General features: G+C 46.8%; 1 protein-coding gene across 4 annotated transcripts in view; it reads right to left on the reverse strand.

The window, feature by feature from the left end:
• Positions 1–20,699, reverse strand: part of CALCRL (calcitonin receptor like receptor) — a 102,584-nt gene that overhangs the window by 47,696 nt on the left and 34,189 nt on the right. Inside the window, exon 2 of one of the 4 annotated variants that reach the window (XM_075933772.1) lies at positions 15,765–16,012. The exons of the other annotated variants lie outside the window; for them this stretch is intronic. The gene's annotated coding sequence lies outside the window, so the exon portion shown is untranslated. The remainder of the gene's footprint in view (positions 1–15,764; positions 16,013–20,699) is intronic. 4 annotated transcript variants of the gene reach the window in all.

Consider the following 20,699-nt stretch of genomic DNA (forward strand, 5'->3'; position numbering starts at 1 on the left):
CTTTATACCCGGCCGCTGTTGGGAGCATGCCCAGCAGGGTCGGAGGGGCGGGGCCTTCTCTGCCAGCTGGGCCTGAGCTATCTCCTGCTCGTTAGTGCGGGGCCTGTCCGCCCCGTCACACACCTCCCCCCTTAAATGGGTAGTTACCGTCTGTTTTGCCCAGGTTTCTTCTTCTCCTAATCGGGAAAAGAAATCGGCATTCATATGAGTCTTACCCGGGCGGTGGGCCACTTCAAAATCGTATGGTTGCAGTGACAAATACCATCGCATTATCCGAGGATTCTTGTCTTTCAGACTATGTAGCCATCTCAGAGGGGCGTGGTCCGTGACCAGTCGGAAGTGGCTACCTAACAGGTAATACCGGAGTGCATCTGTGGCCCACTTTACGGCCAGCGCCTCTTTTTCAATCGTGGAATATCTCTGCTCCCGGGGAAAAAGCTTCCGGCTCATATAGAGCACCGGATGCTCTTCGCCGTCCACTTCTTGGGCTAGCACGGCTCCTAGTCCTCTCTCAGAGGCGTCCGTCTGGAGGATAAAGTCTTTAGCAAAGTCTGGGGGGAACAACACGGGTTCTTTTACTAATCGTTGTTTCAATGTGTGGAAAGCCTCTTCACATTCTGGTGTCCATTGTACCTTTGTCGGCATGGAATTCCGAGTCAGGTCTGACAGTGGTGTCGCCAATGTTGAGAAGTCAGGTATGAATCGGCGGTAGTAACCTGCCAGTCCCAGAAATTGCCGAATCTGCTTCTTCATTGTCGGCCTCTTCCACTCCTGGAGGGCTTGTACCTTGTCGACTAAGGGTCTCAACGTCCCCCTCCCCACCGTGTATCCCAGATAAGTCACCTCCCTTCGTCCCAAGTGGCATTTCCCGGGGTTTGCCGTGAGGTTCGCGTCCTCGAGGGCTTTTAATACTGCTTCCAGATGTTGAAGGTGCTCCGGCCACGTTTGGCTGTAGACGACTATATCATCTATGTACGCGGTGGCGTATAGCTGGTGAGGGCGTAATAACCGGTCTACTAAACGCTGGAAGGTGGCGGCCGCCCCGTGGAGGCCGAAGGGCATTGTGATGAACTGGTACAGCCCGAACGGGGTGGGGAAGGCAGTCTTTTCCTTGGAGGTCGGGGTCAACGGGATTTGCCAATAACCCTTGGTTAGGTCTAGGGTGGAGAGGTACCGAGCTTTTCCCAGCCTCTCGAGTAACTCATCCACGCGTGGCATGGGGTAAGCATCAAATCTTGAGATGGCATTGACCTTCCGGAAATCAATACAGAAGCGCATCGTCCCGTCGGGTTTTGGGACAAGCACGATGGGGCTGCGCCACTCGCTGCGAGATTCCTCAATCACTCCCATCTCCAGCATCGCCTGGAGTTCTCTTTCCACCAGCCCCCACATCTTCCGAGGTAGCGGACGGTGTTGGTCCCGAACCCGTTGGCCTGGTAGGGTGCTTATATGATGGCTTATCCCTCTGGTCCGGCCTGGCTGGGAAGATAAGACGTGGGCGTATTTCTGGACCAAGCGGGATAGCTCGTCTTTTTGTCCCGGGCTCAGTTCTTCCCCCAGAGTGGCTGGTTGATCCGGGGGTGGGTCGGCGGCCGCAGGCCCCAAGTCTTCATCAGGTGGGGAGGGATTGATCACGAGTCCTTCCTGCACTTTCCATTTTTTTAGTAAGTTTACATGGTATATCTGTAGTCCCTTCTTCCTCCCCGTTAACCTCACCTCGTAATCGACAGGCCCCACTCGGCGTACCACCTCAAACGGCCCCTGCCATTTGGCTAGTAACTTGGACTCTTGCGAGGGTAAAAGTAGGAGCACCCGGTCGCCCGGCTCAAACGTCCGTAGTTTTGTCCCTCGGTCGTAGTATCTGGCTTGAGTTTCTTGAGCCTGTAAAAGGTTAGTTCGAGCGAACTCGCCTAACTTCTGCAAGCGCTCCCTCAATTGCAGCACGTAGGGGACCGTTCCCATCACCCGGGACTCCTGCCCCTCCCAATCCTCTCTCAGGAGGTCAAGGATCCCCCGAGGTTGTCGCCCATATAGGAGTTCAAAAGGGGAGAACCCCGTAGAGGCCTGCGGTACCTCCCGCACCGCGAAGAGTAAGGCTGGCAACATCTTGTCCCACCCCCGGGGGTCCTCTTCTACAAATTTGCGGAGCATTGATTTCAATGTCCGATTAAAACGTTCCACCAGTCCGTCTGTTTGGGGATGGTATACGGTCGTCCGTAGTGCGTGGATGTTTAACAACCGGCACAGCTCGGCCATCAGTTTGGACGAGACATTGGTGCCCTGATCAGTCAGTATCTCTTTCGGTATTCCCACTCTAGAGAATACCTCCAGGAGTTCCGCGGCTATAGTAGCGGCGGTGGTGTTCCGTAAGGGCACTGCCTCGGGATACCGGGTGGCATAGTCCACTATAACGAGGATATATTGGCACCCCGAGCTAGCCTTCTCGAGGGGCCCCACCAAGTCCAACCCGATCCGCTCAAAGGGGACCCCTACCACTGGTAGAGCCACCAGGGGGGCCTTGGGTACCCCCTTTGGGTTGGTGCGCTGACATTCGGGGCAGGATTCGCAGAACTCCCTCACCTCCCGATGGATCCCGGGCCAAAAGAACCTCTGGGCCACCCGCTGCAGCGTTTTCTCACGGCCCAGATGTCCTGCCCAGGGACTGGCATGGCCCAATCGCAGTACCCCCTTTCGGTACCTGGCGGGGACGAGGAGCTGCACGGATTCCTCGCCCGTCTGCGGGTCTAGGGCCACTCGGTAAAGCCTGTCGTTCCGGACCTCAAACCTCGGTCCTTGCTGACCCCGTTCGCCTCCGAACTCTTTGTCCTCAGCCTCCTGGATTTGTTCCCAGGCTCGGCTCAACGTTAAGTCCTCTCTCTGGTCTCGCATAAAGTCTCCCCGGGCGTCTAGCCACTCCGTCTCTCCCTCCTCTATGGGCGGGGTTGGGGTTTCTGCTGAGCCCGACGTCCCGGCCCTAACTCCCGGTTCGTCCTCGGGTTCGGGGTTCTCACCTTGGGCCACCACCGTCCCTGTGCGAGGCCTTCTTCCGGTTTCGGGAGGGTCCTGCTGGGCCCACTCTTGGACCAACCTGCGGAGACCAGGCCAATCTCGCCCCAATATTACCGGATACGCCAGCTGTGGGGCCAACCCTACCCGACAAATCCTCTCCTCGCAGGCATCCGCAACCCTCACCCAGGCCGTCGGGTAGGCCTTTATATCCCCGTGCACACACTGTAGCAGGACTGGCCCCCCTGCGGGTTCGGGGCTCTTTACCAGGCTCTCCTGTACCATGGTCTGGCTACACCCGGAGTCTATCAGGGCTCTGACGAGAGTCCCTTCTACCCGTACCTCCACTACGGCCTTTGCCGGCCCATTTTCCCGGGCCCTGTGCCCTACAGTCGGTACCTGGGCGTATCCACTGTCCTCGGTTGTCTCCGCCTGCAGCCTCCGCGCCTGGGAGGCTAGTAACCCTTCCTTTAGCTCCTGGAGCAGCTGCCCTTGTTGCTCCAGTTGTTGCGCTACCCACTGCTGCAACGCCCGGCTCAGCTGCAGGAGTTGCCCCCTCTGCCTCTCAGCCGCCTTTTCTATCCATCTCACCACCTCCGTTTCGCTCTCCGCCCGGTTGGGGCATTCACCCCACCGTTCCTCCCCTAGGTTCAGGGGTGGCGTGCCCACATTCTCCACCATGTTGTCAAGGGGTACGCCCCCGTCCAGGGGCTCGGCCCCCTCCGACCGGGCCTATACGGTACTCCAGAGTCCCTAGGCCCAGGCCCCGGCCCTTCTATTAGGGTATGCACGGTAGCAGAGTCTCAACACGAAAGTCTCGGCCCTTCTATCAGGGCATATATGGTAACAAAGTCCCAACACAAAAGTCTCGGCCCTTCTGTCAGGGCATATACGGTAGCAAAGTCCCACCACAAAAGTCTCGGCCCTTCTATCAGGGCATATACGGTAGCAAAGTCCCACCACAAAAGTCTCGGCCCTTCTATCAGGGCATATACGGTAGCAAAGGCCTAGTTGCTCTGCGAAGCCTCCCCTGGCCCGGGGTTTGTTTGTCCAGGGAAGGGGAAAACGGGTGGTAGGGGGACCCGGGCCCTCCCTCTCCACCGGGTCCCAGCCCAGGGCCCTTTAGGCAGGGTCTATGGCTCCTGCCGGCTTGGCGGGGGATCCGGCCGATACACGCCGAGCCAAACTTTGTATCCCTTGCCCTGGGCTGCTTCCTACCACGCCCTGGTCCCCCCCGGGCCCCTTCGCCTCTCAGGCAGTACCTGTCGGGGTTGAGGGCGCGCTCCTGCCACTCTGGGCCGGCGGCTGCTTTCTCCGTGTCCCGGTTCAGCGCGGGCGACGACTCTGGACCCAGCAACTGCAAGAACTCCGGTCCGGCCTGGTCTCCTCCTTCTCCCTGGGGCCTCCCCGCCTGCTGGGCTCCTCCTGCCTTTATACCCGGCCGCTGTTGGGAGCATGCCCAGCAGGGTCGGAGGGGCGGGGCCTTCTCTGCCAGCTGGGCCTGAGCTATCTCCTGCTCGTTAGTGCGGGGCCTGTCCGCCCCGTCACAGTTTGTCTAACTCGATGAGGGACAACAAAGCAGTCCTGTCTTGGAGTGCCCTGAGTGCCCACACTAGGCACATCACAGCACTCAGCCATCATCCTGGCTGCACTTGCCGCAGGCTGCCATCCGGGGAGGGGGTCAATCGGGGGGCTGTCAGGATCCAGGAGGCCCTGCAGGAGAGCTTCCACCCTGAGGAGCCCACAGAGCCACCCCAGTCCTCCCTATCGGAGGCTCGTGCCCCATTCCTCCCTCACCTCCTTCCACTTACCCCTTCCTAGTCCCCCTTCCTGATGTAAAAAATAAAGGACATGTGTGTTCAAAAATAGAAACTCTCTTTATTTAACAAAACTGGGGGGGGGATTAACCTCTGGGGAGACTGGGAAAAGGAGGTGGGAGAGGGGAAGAGAAAGGGTGGGAGAGGGGAGGGGGAAACTTGGGAGGAGGGAGCTGGAAGGGGGAAGGCAGGGGAAGAAGGAGGAGGAGAAGTATAAAACTATGGTACTCCATTTCTTCAGTACTGTGTACAGATGTGGTCTCCTCACCTCACAAAAATATTTTGGCCTTGGAAAGGGTTCTGAAAAGGGAAACTACAATGATTAGGGGTTTGGAACAGGTCCCATATGAAGAGAGGCTAAAGAGACTGGGACTTTTCAGCTTAGAAAAGAGGAGACTGATGGGGGATATGATAGAGAAAATCATGAGATGTGTGGAGAGAGTGAATAAAGAAAAGTTCTTCATTAGTTCCCATAATATAAGGACTAGAGGATACCAAACAAAATGAATGGACAGCAGGTTTAAAATTAATAAGCGAAAGTTCTTCACACAGCACATAGTCAACCTGTGGAACTCCTTGCCACAGGAGGCTATGAAGGCTAGAATTATAACAGAGTTTAAAGAGAAGTTAGATAAATTCATGGAGGTTGGGTCCATGGAGTGCTATTAGCCAGGGGATAGGAATGGTATCCCTAGCCTCTGTTTGTGGAAGGCTGGAGATGGATGGCACGAGACAAATGGCTTGGTGATTGTCTTCGGTCCATCCCCTCCAGGGTACGTGGTGCTGGCCACTGTTGGCAGACAGGCTAGTAGGCTAGATGGACCTTTGGTCTGACCCAGTATGGCCATTCTTATGTTCTTATGTTCTGAGCTCAGGGCTCAGGGTCGGGGGTCTCACTGGACCAACTTGATTTTCATGCAAACCTGATCCTGGGTTCGCATGTGGCCTTTGATGGCCAGGTTGGGAGCCATGCGGCTGTAGACGGCCACGTTCCTGTGCCTAGTGCAGAGATCATGGACGTTGGAGGCCTCCCCCCAAACCTCGATGAGGTCCACGATCTCCGCACTAGACCAGGCGGGTGCCCACCTCTTGAGGCCCTGGGCAGGCTCATGGGAGTTGCCAGCCTGGTCCTGGGAAGAGGTGGAGGGCTGGGTGGCAGCAGGTGGCTGGCTCATGCCGTGCCAGGTTTAGGGTCTGCTGGCAGGGTGCTGGAGGCTTGCAACTGGCACAAGCACTGTAGCCAGACCGTACCCCTTTAAGGGCTCTGGGCCTGGGAAGGGGAGCAGAAGAGTTTCTCTGGTTTGGCCCCGAGTGGCCACCAGGGCAACCTGGGAAGGGCTAGCCTCCAACTAGTTCGAATTAAGTGGCTACACAGCCCTTAATTCGAACTACTTAATTCGAACTAGGCGTTACTCCTCGTAGAATGAGGTTTAACTAGTTCGAATTAAGTGCTCCGCTAGTTCGATTTAAATTCGAACTAGCGGTTTGTATGTGTAGCCCCTATTAAAGTTAATTTGAACTAACAGCTGTTAGTTCAAATTAACTTTGTAGTATAGACATACCCTTAGAGATTTGAAGGCGAATAGTCTTAAAATAAATTTAAAAGAGTTTATTCCAGGCCAGAGGGCACCATTGAGATCCTCTAGTCTAATCTAACCCAAGCTATAGAACTTCCCCCAAATAATTCCCAGAGCACATCTTTTACAAGAAAAATCCAATCTTAGCTTAAAAATTGCTAATGATGGAGAATCCTTGGTTAATGATTAATTGATTAATTACACTCACAATTACACTTATTTCTAGTCTGTATTTGTCTAGCTTCAATTTTCAACCATTGGATCATGTCAGGCCTGCCGACAAGTGGGAAACAAGGGAACAGTTGCTCCAGGGCCTGGCGATGCAAAGAAGCCGGGGCTCCTGGCCACCAACAGTGCTACTGCAGGACTGAAGTGGCGTGTCATACTCCTGATGGCTTTAAGGACTGGGGAGAGAGTGTGCGGCATGGCAGGCTCTGGGCAATGTGGATGGTTGGCTGACCCAGGCCCTATCCCTTACAGGAGTGAGGCACGGCACTTGCCCAGGGGTTAGTGGAGCCTTTCGGCATCCCTGGATCATGTTGTAAGTTTCTCTGCTAGACAAAAGGGTCCACTGTGAAATATCTGTTCCCCATATATGTACTTATAGACTGTGATCAGCCCATGTTTAAAGATCTTTTCGTCAAGTTAAATAAAAGGATCTGCAGCTGGACCTCATCTTGCATGAAGTGTTAAAGCCAGGTAACAACCCAGATGCACCACATCCCTTCATCAAGAAGGAAGACCTGAATGTATTATGTGAGAAAAGGTCCAACCATGGAGTCTATAGATAGAGGAGAGGGGAGTGTGAAATACCTAAACTACTTCTCCCACCAAATGGCATTTCAGAATTGAAATATTTTGGTTTTAGACCAAACTATATTGTTTTTTTCATTCTTTGCTGAAAACTGAAAATTTTCCTTGGACCTAAACCCCACTTTCTGACTTGTTGGAGTTATCACTCAATTAAGATTAAGTGGGAGACAACACACCTACATGGCTGCTACTGAATCATCTGTCTACTGGCTGTAATTGACAACTCCATAACGAAAGAGAAAGAGTATTACTTCAGGGGTTCAGCTAGGATGAGCATTTTAAAAATAAATCCATCAAAAATGCAGCTTGAAAGAAACATGGTGGAAGCTGAGGACCGGGATGAGGTCTCGTGGTGGGTAGAGGAAGCGCTACAGCGATATCCTTAAGAACACCTTGGTAAAATGCAGTATTCATGCTGACACTTGGGAGAGGCAGGTGAAGGATCTGGTAACCTCAAAGACCACCATCAAGAATGGTCCCTGACATGCTGAGATCAAGCAATGTCTCCATGAAGAAGATCAGGGAGCCCAACGTAAGGAGCGTGCCCAGGCCCGCTTCGACGTCACTGGTGTCGGTGCTGACGGAGATAGAGACCTTATGTGCATCCACTGCCAGCGAGTGTTCCTTGCCATAATTGGCTTAATTTCTCATCTACATTCTCATCAGATATAGGCACCCAAGGGGAAATATCGCTCGATCCAAGGGATCCCAGAGAGAGAGAGAGAGAGAGAGAGAGAGAGAGATGGAAGCTCAGACACTGAGTCCCTTCTCTTCCCTCAGACCATTAGGTGCTGGTAACAGATTCAACAATAGGGCTTCAGTGCACACTTTAGATAGGGTAGCTAAGTGTGATTTAATGTATTAATTGATATGCAGTAACAGTTCTTTCTGGCTTAAGTATGCTCTAAAATAAAGTCATTAAAATTACCATGGAGAATTTCAATAGTAAATCAGTTCTTCAAATATCACCCTTGTATTTTACTTTTATTGCCTATTGTATAGAATATGGGAAAAGTTAATCATCTGAACTGTACTTTTCTTCTCTTTACTATCTTCCTCTTAGCCAAATTATTTCAATTTTTTTATTATTTTTTCTATTATTTCCATTGCCTTTGTAGCATCTGTCATTGTTAGCAGTAACATCTACTGCAGAAGGCAGAGCTCCACAACTGTAGAATGACCTGAGCCAAAAAAGTCACTCGTAAAGCTTTAACAGATGTTTGTATTCCTTCCCCTTCCTGCTTTCTCCACAAAGCCATTTTGCCTGCACCAACAGCTATTCTACTTTTACTCTTTTCCCTTCCTCTCCAGAGTAAATGCTATCCTGCTTGAACTCCAGAAAGGTGTCATTTTAGCACCAGAGCAAAGGGAGAACATAGCCAGAAATATCAGTGCCTGAACTTGTATCCTCTGGACCGGGGTGGGCAAGACAGTCTCTGGGGGCTGAATCTGACCTGCCAAGTTGGTTGATCTGGCCCATGGCTGCCCTACCGCTTTCCTGCCCCCAGGCCAGTTGAGACCTGAAGACAGGGGAGCATGCAAAGTCTCCTCCCCTTGCAAGGGGTGCATGACACCAGAGGGAACCGCCAGCTGTTCAGAACAGTGGGTGGTTCCCTCTAGGCACCGTGCATCCCTGGCAGGATGAGGGACAATGGGCAAGAGACTTTGTATGCTCTCACAATCCCAGGCCCTGATTCTTTTCCCACTGCTAGGGGCAAAGTCTCCCATTGTTGGCAGGGACGCATGGTGCCTAGAGTGAACTGACAGCTGTTTAAAACAGCTGGCAGTTCTCTCTAGCCACCGAAGGGGTGGGGGGTAAAGACTTCATGTGATCCCCTGCCCTCAGGCCAATCAGGGCTTGTGGATGGGGGAGCACAGGAAGTCTCCTGTCCCCACATCTTCCACCCGAGGCCCTGCCCCTCCTGGGGCAGCCCAGGACCACTTCAGAAATTTGTGAAGTAGCCCCACTTCAGAAATTATTGCCTATGCTTGCTCTGGACAAAAGAGGAAGCAAGCCTGGAACCTTGACATTATTTAGGCCCTAGTCTGAGAAATGCTACACGCTTTTTTGTGTTACAGACCTGGGTATCTATTATTTAAGCATTTTTACATAAATATATACTCTTTCTTTCTCTCTCTCTCACCCCCACTCACCCTCCCACAATGGCTATGTGCTACACAGCAACTTTTGATTAGATTGCAAAAGGAGAGATTTTGTAGAATGAATGATGTAAGCTCCATTTAGTGTTGGAACCATCAGGAAAATCAGCAGCACTGGATTTACAGCTGTATATTCAACCTCTTTGGTTGAGAAATTGGAGTGGATGTTTTATGACAACACTCTGTCAAAGAGAGAGAAAGAGGGGGATAAAGAGAGAGAGAGTACTTCCTGATTTTGAGTGGTTGGAATTACCCTGAGAATCACTGTTCTCACAGTATTTTGTTATTTTTGTTCCCGTTTAGAATCAGAGAGTGAGGAGGCATTTCAAACCTCAGGCAAGTGTATAGTTTGGTTCGGCTGAAGATATGGGCAAAGGACCAAGCTGGAAATTATCCAGAGTGTTTCATGTATCCCTAATTCAAATTGCCTGCTAGGATATTCTGACAGTTTCGAGGAAGTCTCAAATCAAAATCATATTCCAAAGGGAACAGCACATACCATCCCATACTTGCAAGTGCTAATCACTCTCATTTACTATCAACTTCTGGGGGGCTCTGCATCTTACAAGATGGGGAGGTCATTAATAACTCCTAATTAAACAGCTTCATTAGCAGTGGTATTAAATACATCTCAGTTTAATTGACAATGCTGAAGGTGGACTGCAAAGTGTTCAGGGCTACTGCAGAGCCAGGCAATGCATTTTGGAAATATACTTAATTTGATAAATGCCTTTTCAGACTTGGAGGGATTGGTTCTCCCTTTGCAGAGTTTGAGCAAAGGACAGCCAGATCCAATTTCAATAGCACTAACCCATCAACCAAAGGAGGTTAGCTGACAACAGTTTTCAACTGTCTGTTAGCCAGACCTTTAACAATCAAAGGGAAACCCCATTATAGCAAGCTGATAACTAATGTGTTACATCCAAAGAGCACAATTCTAGGTCACTAAAATCCCCTTTTCAACACTGCTTTGAATTAAATCATAGACAACAGCACTGTGAGAGTCCCAAGACAAGTGAGGCATTTTGCCAGCCACATCATACAACCATCTTTGCAACCCCCCTAGAACTGCTCTGATTGCACTTGTGCAGTGGCAGCGAAGCGTTAGCTTCTCATGAGCCTCAAACGCTTCCTTGCTGCATGCACTTTCTCTGGAGAAAGCAGGACATGTTACTTGGTGGGCTATGTTGCATCTCGTTATAGTTCTTGAGTGAATTGATATGAATATGTTGGATCCTCATGGTAAACATTAAGTCAGGCAATGGTTAGATTTTTTTGTACTGCACCAAATTAATCACTAGTGCAACTTAATTGGGATTTCAATGGGATTGTTGCATTCAGCATACTCATTTTACGGGTTGAACTCTCTAGTCCAGCATCCTTGGTACCTGACTGGTGCCAAACCAGAAAATATTTGCCAAACCATGGGAGATCAATATTGTCTAGCAGCATTACCAACACTTCTTCTGCTTACTGGGCTCTTAGAAGACATTTAGGGGTAAATCAGGGCTAAATAACACACAGAACACTGAGAGCCAGGACCAGCAGCTGTAAGCAAACTTTATGAAAACTTGGCCACACCCATGTTGAGTGAACATATGGCTAACTAAAATCATGCCAGGACACAGATGTTGCTGGACCAGAGAGTGCTGAACTAGAGAGATTTAAATAGCAGTTAACCTTTTCTGTTCTGCTGCGTAACTATTATCTCCCACATCTGAACAAAGCAGAAGAGAAGGAATTAAGTCACTTGGAACATATACTATTTTTCAAGTAATACTCTTAAAATCATTGGATATATTTATGGCTGGTTCTGAGGGTGTGCTAGTGGTGGGAGAGGCTCACAGAGCCATTCCCACTGCATGGCAAAAGAGGCAGCTATATTTTGATTGCTGTGGACCAGAGGAGGACAAGGCCAGAGGGCACATCCAGCAGCACTCTGAACCCTAGAAGAGTGGGATTTAGGGTTGGAGAGAGGGCCTTCCCTGGTATCTCAGTTGGTAAATACAGAGCAACATTGGAAAAGCATATTAAATAGATGAGGAATAGGAGCAGAAAGCATTGCTGGAATTACACTGATGTTAGCCACCCTGGAAGTGTTATGATACCTGCTCCTGGTTTCTGCAGGGATAATGATTTCAGAGGTCTTCACACAGCTTAGTTCTGTTTCCTCAGACTCACTGAGACTCAGCATATACCTTTGCAAATTATCTAACATAAAAACTTAAAGCTGTTCTGCCTGCAGAACCTCCAGAACCTTCAGCAAGAGTTCTACATATGAAGAGGCTGCAGCATGAGGCCTGGTGTGCTCTTCAGGGAAGCACGTGAGAAAATAAAGTACAGGTTGAACCTCTCTAGTCTGTCACACTCTGGTTCAGCAACATCTTTGATCCGGCATGATTTTAGTTAGCTGAATGTCCACTTATCATGAATGTGGCCAAATTTCCCATGGTCCTATAAAGTTTGGCTACATCTACACTGGCATCATTTTCCGAAAATGCTTTTAACGGAAAAGTTTTCCATTAAAAGCATTTTTGGAAAAGCACGTCTAGATTGGCAGGATGCTTTTCCGCAAAAGCACTTTTTGCAGAAAAGCGTCCGTGGTCAATCTAGAAGCGGTTTTCCACAAAAACGCCCCGATCGCCATTTTCGCGATCGGGGCTTTTTTGCGGAAAACAGTACTGTGCTGTTTACACTGGCCCTCTTGAACAAATAATTTGCGCAAGAGGGCTTTTGCCAGAACGGGAGCAGCACAGTATTTCCGCAAGAACACTGACGATCTTACATGAGATCATCAGTGTTCTTGCGGAAATTCAAATGGCCAGTGTAGACAGCTGGCAAGTTTTTCCGCAAAATCAAATGATTTTGCGGAAAAACTTGCCAGTCTAGAGACAGCCTTTGTGTACAGCCACCAGTCTTGGCTCTCCATGTTCTGTGCTGTTATTTAGCTCTAAGAGTCCAGGAAACGGTAGAAGTACTGGTAATGCTGCTAGACAATATTGACTCCTGTGCTTTGGCAAATTCTTTGGTTCAGCAATGGTCAGGTTCTAAGGGTGCCGAACTAGAGAGTGAGTGTACAGATTGTTTGCCAGAGTGAGTGTACAGATTACAGAACACCCGGTGGATAAGATTACAATACACTGGCTTGTGCACTTTCCCCCATTAATAGATTTTGGCTACCATCCAATTACATTTCTTTCCCATGTCCAGCAGATATTATAAGCAGTAATCAGCAATGTTCTTGGCTGTTGGCAACAATATTGTAGATCTTAAGAGAGGAATCAAGATATGCTGGTAGCACTATTTTTAAATTTTTCCCCCTCTTAGTAACACTGTCTTTTGTTTTCAGTTCCAAAGTGTAATTAGGTTGTAAATTGTTATTATGAGAGCTCATAGGACTGTCGCTCCAGGAGTAGGATTAAGAGAAAGAAATCTCTACAAGCTTCTTCTTGAAGAACTTTCTCAACAGTTGCTGCATTTGGGGCAAGGTTTTCCCTTTTCATTCAGGATAGCCCAATGTGCATACCCACAAAGGTTGTGGATCCTTCAAGATCAATGGGAGGCGAGGGCTATTCCAGTTTTCATGGTTATGGGCCACTGCATCAACTCTGTCTCAAGCAGAGCTACACTGAGGATCTACAGGTGCTTCCCCAATGTGCATATGAGAGGTTGAGGAAAGGAGGAATTGTGAAAGTCTTATATAGGTTGAGGCATGACTGACTGTGTCATTAAGGAATTTGTGGGGGGAGGGATGATGTACTTTTTCTTTGTCCTGACTCATCTTTCTCTCTCCTAGACTAGTCTCTACTCTTTCCACCCATTATGAGGATACCCTGTAGTGAGCCTTCTCTAGACTATGGAGACAAAAGGGGGTCAGAGATGTGAGATGTAGCCTATAAAATGGGGGCAGAAGATTAATGTATAATCCTGCTGTATTTTATCATGTATCTATAAAATATCTACTGGTGCTAGATAAATAAAACCTTAATAATCATCATTATTTTTCAGAAAAGGCACTTAAGTCATTCAGAGCAGAGACAAAAAGCTACTGAGTCACTTGAAAACATTTTATAGTTCATAATATTTCCTGTCAACAGTGCTAGCTATTTTGCCTTCTAGAGGGAAGAAACAATCACAGTCGCATGGCATTGTACCATTACACCATCATTTCTACCTTAAACAAAGCAACAAAAGCTGCTAGCATTCATAAAACCACTTTCGCTGGGAGAACTGGTAAGAGATTTATGCCTATTTTGTTAAAAAATGGTTGATATCAATATAAATTAGATTTAGCTTTTAAAAACAACTGCACTTTGTACTGCTCTTGGCTTTAGACTAAAATTAAAATTAAAACGTTTCCCTTTTTGAAGGACTTCTGAATAAAACCACCAGTATGTTTAGCCACACACACATTTGTAAACAGACTGATACTGCTGCCATGCCAAAACTCCTTGCTCTGTTCATTAGGACATTATTCAAAGAAGTGAGATTTAATGTACTCTTAGTAACACTTCTGGATTACACATGAAGTTTCTCCATTTGTTGAGGAACTTGTTCCACCCAGTACTCACTATAGGTTGCACCTCTATAAACCTCTATAAGTCGGCAGGTCAACGGATAATCTAGGATCAGAAAGTCCTGGCACACTGTGGAGAGGATGGAGGAAGGGGGTGGCCCAGCATGATGCAGGGGTGGGGACGGGAGCTCAGTGCAATGCTAGGGGGAGGGGCAGGAGCCCAGCATGATGCAAGGTGTGTGTGTGTGGGGGGGGAAGGGACAGGAGCCCGGCAGTTGGGCTGTGGCTCTGCTGGGCTGGGAGGAGGAAGGCCATCATGCAGCTCAGCTGGAGTAGGTGGGGGATGTCAGAGGGACGGACAGGAAGCCTTGAGCATGACTCAACTGTGCTACCGGAGGAGCTAGGAAGCCTGGTGGGGCAGCAGGGGAGCAGTTGGGGCTGGCAGCAGGGGGGCCAGAAATGACCTTCCCTGATCTGGAAAACCTCTCATGTAGGGCCAATCAAGTCTCAAGGATGCTGTACCAGGGAAGTCCAACCTGTACAAATATTGTACTAGACGATTTACCCAGCATTCCTCAGGTCCTTAACTCAATTCTCCTTAACTCAATTCATTTTTGTTTTTCTTCACTTAAATCATTGCTCTGGGGTGGGACTGCGGAAGAGGGGTTCAGTATGTAGGCTAGCCCACTCTTCTCATACCGTAGAAGCTTGGGATCCAGTCAGAAGAGCCTCTCCATGTCCATTGCACAGCCAGAGGGGACTGGCTATGGCAAGTCCAGGTTTCTCTGCCCCCTGCACTTCCCAGGCTGAGTGAGGAATGCAACAAACTGTGCATTTTCCCCTCACTCCCTGATGAAGAGGAAAAGCCAGCGATGTTCCTGTATGAATTGAGAGGAAAAGGAATTTCAGCCTTCCGCACCCTCTCTAAAGAGGTGAGAGGCTCAAGGCTCCCTCCTTGGATGGGGAGGGAGGGGCACCCCCGGCCAGCCCCTTTTACCTGCCTGAAGATTCTATCTCTTTTTGATTTTCTGAGATGCAATCCTATACATTGCTTTGTGTTATGACAAGAGACAGCTAAATACCAAATTTGGCGGTCCTACCATTACCATTTAGGAGGTGTTCTGGAACAAACAGTCCCACAGACAGATGGACAAATTCTCTCAAATATATAGTAGATTTCAGAGAGCAGCCAACAAATTTTCTGGTTTGAACTTTAAAATGCATTTTCCAGTGTAAAAGAAATTGCACAGGCAAAAGCTCCTGGTTGCTTTGTATGGTGCTTGCATGGTGCTTTATATTGAGAATTGCTACATTAGGCCATCACATTCCCCCTAAAAAAAGGTGGCAAAGCTATTTAGTGATGCTAGCATTTGCAGAGTGCTATTATCAACCTAACTGTGTTTTTTCCTGTTTTACAAACATATTCTCAATAGACATTTAAAATAACTTTCTTTCCTGAAAAGCCTTTGTGCCAAGAGCTCCACTCACCCCCACCCTCCCTCCGCCCAGTTCTACCAACCATGTAAAATAAAGATTTGTGAAAAAAAGAAATGCACAGTCATGCTTGGCATGTTTAATGCATCATTAAAAAAAAATTCCCAAAGATACCTTATGTTCATGGATTGAAAATAACAAAAGTGGCAGCTTTCCAAATGGCCACCATTTTGTCACCAGCCCTTCTTGTTAAAAGTTTTTTTTCTATTAAAAAAGTCAGTTCCTAGCAAGGCACCAACTTTAAGAATACTTTTAAAAAATGGAAATCATAGTTATTATTTCACTCAGGCATAATTTTAAAAAGTGTTAACATCAAAACAAATAATATGTTGCATTTTTATAGAATATCCAGAAAACTTTAAAGTCTTGACAAACACCAACCAGGGAAGCTCCAAAACATCCAGGTGGATAGGATGGTTATGGATGGGTAAGGTGATGCAATGGGAGGCTAAGTCATTTTCCTAAAACAGAACAAGGATATGGTTCAGCCAGGCATAGAAGAACCAAGGACTTTTGATTTTTTTTTCTGACACACTTCTTGATTCCTCACAATCCACAGTCTTCTTTTTTAGCATTGTGTTAGCAACAAGGAGGCTCCAATTATACACCAGGTCATATTGTGCTTGGAGCTGTACAAACAGAACAAAAAAATTGTAAGCAAGTTGGGGTAGGGACTATCTAATGTAATATCTAATTATGTGAAATTCTACATCTTTCCTGTTTAAAAACTATGTTGGGGAAAAAAAAGCACAAAAAATATGTAAAGTCCAAGAGCCTGTTCTCTTTTAAACAATTATGAACAATCCAATTAGATGCAACGACAATGATTATGATTTAGCAGAGAGCATTGATCAGGGCAAACCATTTCCAATGTCATGTCCACTGACTATTTAAAGGCTGAGGCATCTAGATTTAATCATGGGTTTTGCACATGATACTGAACATGATTTACCTTCATCCACACTGGATGCTAAGTTAAGGTTAGTGCTATGGTGTCTAGCTCCGTTGTTCACAGTCATGCTCAAGCACAATTATGTCCCAACCCAAACAGAGTACGTACTCCTCAGTCAGTCAGACACAGCATAAGATAGGAAAATGGACACTCAGTAACTTTTTTTAGAATAACGATAGATGAAACAGTACCAGGCTGCTGCGTACTTTTCAGTCTCTCTCTTTCTCTCTTGTACAATGGAGACATGAACCTTCTATAAAAGTCTGGAGAAATGACGACTTCTCTAATGGTTTGCAAAGAAATTATTTTACGTTACTTCTAGTTCTTAGGGCTCCACTACTCTTTTCTTGGTGTGACTGTGTACGCCAATGGCCTGTGCACTCTCCTAGGAGCTCCCAGGAACCACATACTGGTATAGTCTCATCCAGAAATGTTCCCAACAGTTCTCACACCACCGCTGCCTTTTTGAACCCTATGCCAACATGTACTATGCCTTTAAAAGCCATTCAGCTACAGAAAGATGACCACAAATCAGACCCATTCCAGACTGTGGCAGAAACCACTGGGACTGAGAGTGTGTTATTGGATTTACTGGGTCCCCCTGCCTGTGACCAGCCTCTGTTGTTTCCCACCCGCATATTCAGAATACTAAATGTCAATGGGATGCTTCAATTCTCTGGAAATTTCTTGTGTCATTTTGTTCCTTTAAAAACAATGTGCCCAGAGCTCTAGGATGTACTGATGCCCACCCAGCCACCCTGCCTGCCTGCCTGCCTGCCTTAATAGGGACAGGTTCACAAGTTGGAGTAAGTCATGTGAGAGTGGGAGCACAAAGCAGCTCCAGGTCAAGAGGGCCCAAAGGTGGCTTACAGCTACACTTCTGTCCCTCTCCCCATCTACAAATTCTGCACTGTGCCTCTGAGAGTGTAGCACAGAATTTTACCACAGACTTTACTTTCCAGCTTAAAGCAACACAAAAGAAAAATACTCTCCACCCTATCGGCTCATTTGCATATAAAATGCATATGCTAGCACATCCAAAAATAAAATTAATGAAGAACATGTTCCCCTTCACACTAAATCATTATTATGCTGAATTAAAACAACAGCTGGTATAAACTCATGAATGCATGAAACAGACTACATAGCACTTTCATACACATCCATAGATGTTTGATATTAATTTTTTTTCCAGAGGCTTTATCCAAGGCTGCTCAGAGAAAACTGTGCTTCTCTTTGTGTGCCTTCTCAGTTCGTGTTTTTTATTTGAATGACTCTATTTGATACTGTTTACAAAATAATGACAGGAAAAAGATCCAAGGGTTTCTCTGAGAAAATGTTTACAGCATGAAGTCATTTTCTCTACTGGCCTAGTTTTAAAAGTTTTTGTTTTTGCTTCATTGACATATGTTAATTTTACATGAACAATACAACCACGGTGCAAGACTTTCTCAGGGTCAGAGGCAAGGCAGTGTAAACGAGAGTCTTTGTTAACCAAAATACATCGGTTTCTTGTTCTTTCAGGTCTTACTGCCTTTCAGACATCTTCTGCAAGGCTCTTAATGAGATTCGTTTTCCATTTGGCTGTAGGGCACTCAAAGGATTTAAATCAGTACTTCTCCTAAATCAACACCATACTTTAGAAACATGAACACTTAATAAATGAAATGGTTACAAAAATAGAAGATATCTTGGCTAACAATGAGCAGACCTGTTTGGATCAGAGCACACACTCCAACAGCTTCAAATTTTTAAAAAATTAGTTAACTATGTCTGAGGCCTGGAAACACCGATACCTCAATCCTCAAAGGTATTTAGACACTTAATTCCATTTGAAATCAATGGGCTTTGGGCTTAACTCTCATATATGCTAAGGTCAGTTTGGCAGTGTAAAGTGGTTTTAAAATTTGGTTTAAGCTGCATTTGTTATGTATATTATTTTAAGGTCTCTTTGCACTCTCAGGCTACATCTACACTGCACAGTTATTTTGGAATAAGCTATTCTGGAATAGTTATTCAAAAGTAGCTTATATTGAAATAACACATCTACACTGCAGGGAAGACTCAAAATTAGTCCAAGGCAGGCTTCCTGAATGTAGATGTGCTACCTCGATTTAGAGCCCCAGGAGGAACAAATTAGAATGGCCCTAGTGAGGGGCTATTTCGAAATAGCAGAAGTGGAGCATCTACACATGCCTTATTTCAATATAGCTATTTCAGAATAGCCGTTATTCTTCATAGAATGAAGTTTACAGATTTCAGAAGAAGCCGTCTGTTATAATAATTTCAAAATAACGGAATGGCTGTGTAGACACTCGCATAGTTATTTTGGAATAACGGCCGTTACTCTGAAATAACTTTGCTGAGTAGACATACCCTCAGACGCAAAGTAGCTTTAATGTACAGTAGATGTGTTTGTCCTATAGGGGGCAAAGCTCAGTTCCCAGACTCTTCCAGTGTATGTGATACTATGCTATATGGAGCTTGCCATTTTGAGCCCTCGCAGCACCCAGGAGAAAGAAGCAGCTGATTCTCTGCAGGCTGGACTTGCCTTTCAGGGGGCCCCTCACTGCTTCAGGGCCCCCTGTGACTGCATGGATTACAAGCACCTACTCTGCAGCTGAATGTAAATGAGAATCAGTCTTCTAATTAACGTTCTCAGTTTTACACACTGATTTGATTGGCACTAGTCAAGAAAATAAAGATAAGCATGTGCGTAAATGTCTGTGGCTTTAATTGGCTTTAAATGGCTTTAATTACACTGCTATTTTCATTTCCTGCTTCCAAGTAAAACTAGAAGCCCAAGAAACAAAATACCCCCAGAGAAATGTCCTTGAAATGCTAGTATTTCTGGAGTGATTGGAAGTGGATGTCCAGAAATGTTGGCAGTGATACCTGTTCTCACAAGAGATTTCTAACTAGATTTACTATTGCAAAGAAGTGCGAGTATAGAGAAGCTTAAAAGAGGCAATTTTTTATGTTAATTTGAACTGAACCCCCAACTACATCTGAAGTTTTCCATTTCTTTCCAAATAGCCATATATCTCAGAAATCTAAATATTTCCTTTATAAACCTAATATTCACTGAAAAGGCAAGATCCAGTACACTTCGCCCTTTTTGTATTAGGATTTTCAAACTCATTTAAACCTAAGTATCAAAATTTCAAATCACAGCTGCAGCAGCAGCCAAAATCAACCTTTGGAATCCAACCATGTCTGAAGCTAGTGTCTGTTTCACAAAGAATGCATCATATATACCTGCCAGAATGGTAAATGGTGTAAACTTCATTTTTTGAGGAGTAAGGGTTCTTGAGCAAAAGTTTTTTTGTATGCAAAACGGACCTGTCGACGCTACTTTTTTGTGTGCAAAAACCTCTTTCACAAAAACTATTGCAAGAGACTATGCAAATGAACTGCGAGAAGTTGCTAATGAGCGCTTTGTTTGCATTGCCTCTTCTGCAAAAAAGAGGCAGCATAGATGTGCCCTCTGTTACTCATCACTTACATGTGTAATGATGTCTGTGTTTCTTGGAAAAAAGAAAAAAACAAAGCAATTTAGTTAAAATGCTCTTTGTTTAAAGTCTCTGGGGGTATGTCTACACTACCCTCCTAGTTCAAACTAGGAGGGTAATGTAGGCATACCGCACTTGCAAATGAAGCCCGGGATTTGAATTTCCCGGGCTTCATTTGCATAAGCGGGGAGCCTCGAGGTGTACCAGTAGTTCGGAATAGGAATCCTAGTCCGAACTACCTAGTTCGAGCCCCATGTAGCTGCGCTGCATGGGGTTCGAACCAGCAGGGTTTTAAAAATGGCGGCTCCCCGCTTATGCAAATGAAGCCCGGGAAATTCAAATCCCGGGCTTCATTTGCAAGTGCGGTATGCCTACATTACCCCCCTAGTTCGAACTAGCGGGGTAGTGTAGACATACCCTGGGTCCTTCTGGAACTGAGCATAGAAGATGTGAAGTATTTTTTTTTCGCAACAGTCAGATTAGCTGGAGTGACATGTTTTAAAAAGGGAATACTTCCAGGAAGAGTAAAGACCATTTTCTTTAAATTGTGCTTCAGGGCATAAGTCATTTCCCTTATTCCTTTCTCTTTCTTTTCAGGCATCTGGTACTGGTCACTGTTGGAACAGGATAGTAGACTAGAGCAGTGGTCACCAACCAGTAGATCAGGATCTACCAGTAGAACTTGGAGCCTCTGACCGGTGATCCTGACTGGTTTGGCCAAGAGGCTATCAAGTGCTGGCTCTTCAGATGCCCCAACCCTCTCCCCTCATGAAAGGGAGAGAGGATGGAGTGATCAGGGGTGGGGCCTCAGAGAAGAGACATAAAGGAGGCCGGGCAAGTGTACCTGGGTTT

This window comes from Pelodiscus sinensis, chromosome 7 (assembly GCF_049634645.1).
Source record: "Pelodiscus sinensis isolate JC-2024 chromosome 7, ASM4963464v1, whole genome shotgun sequence".
In the NCBI taxonomy this organism is placed as follows: Eukaryota; Metazoa; Chordata; order Testudines; family Trionychidae; genus Pelodiscus; species Pelodiscus sinensis.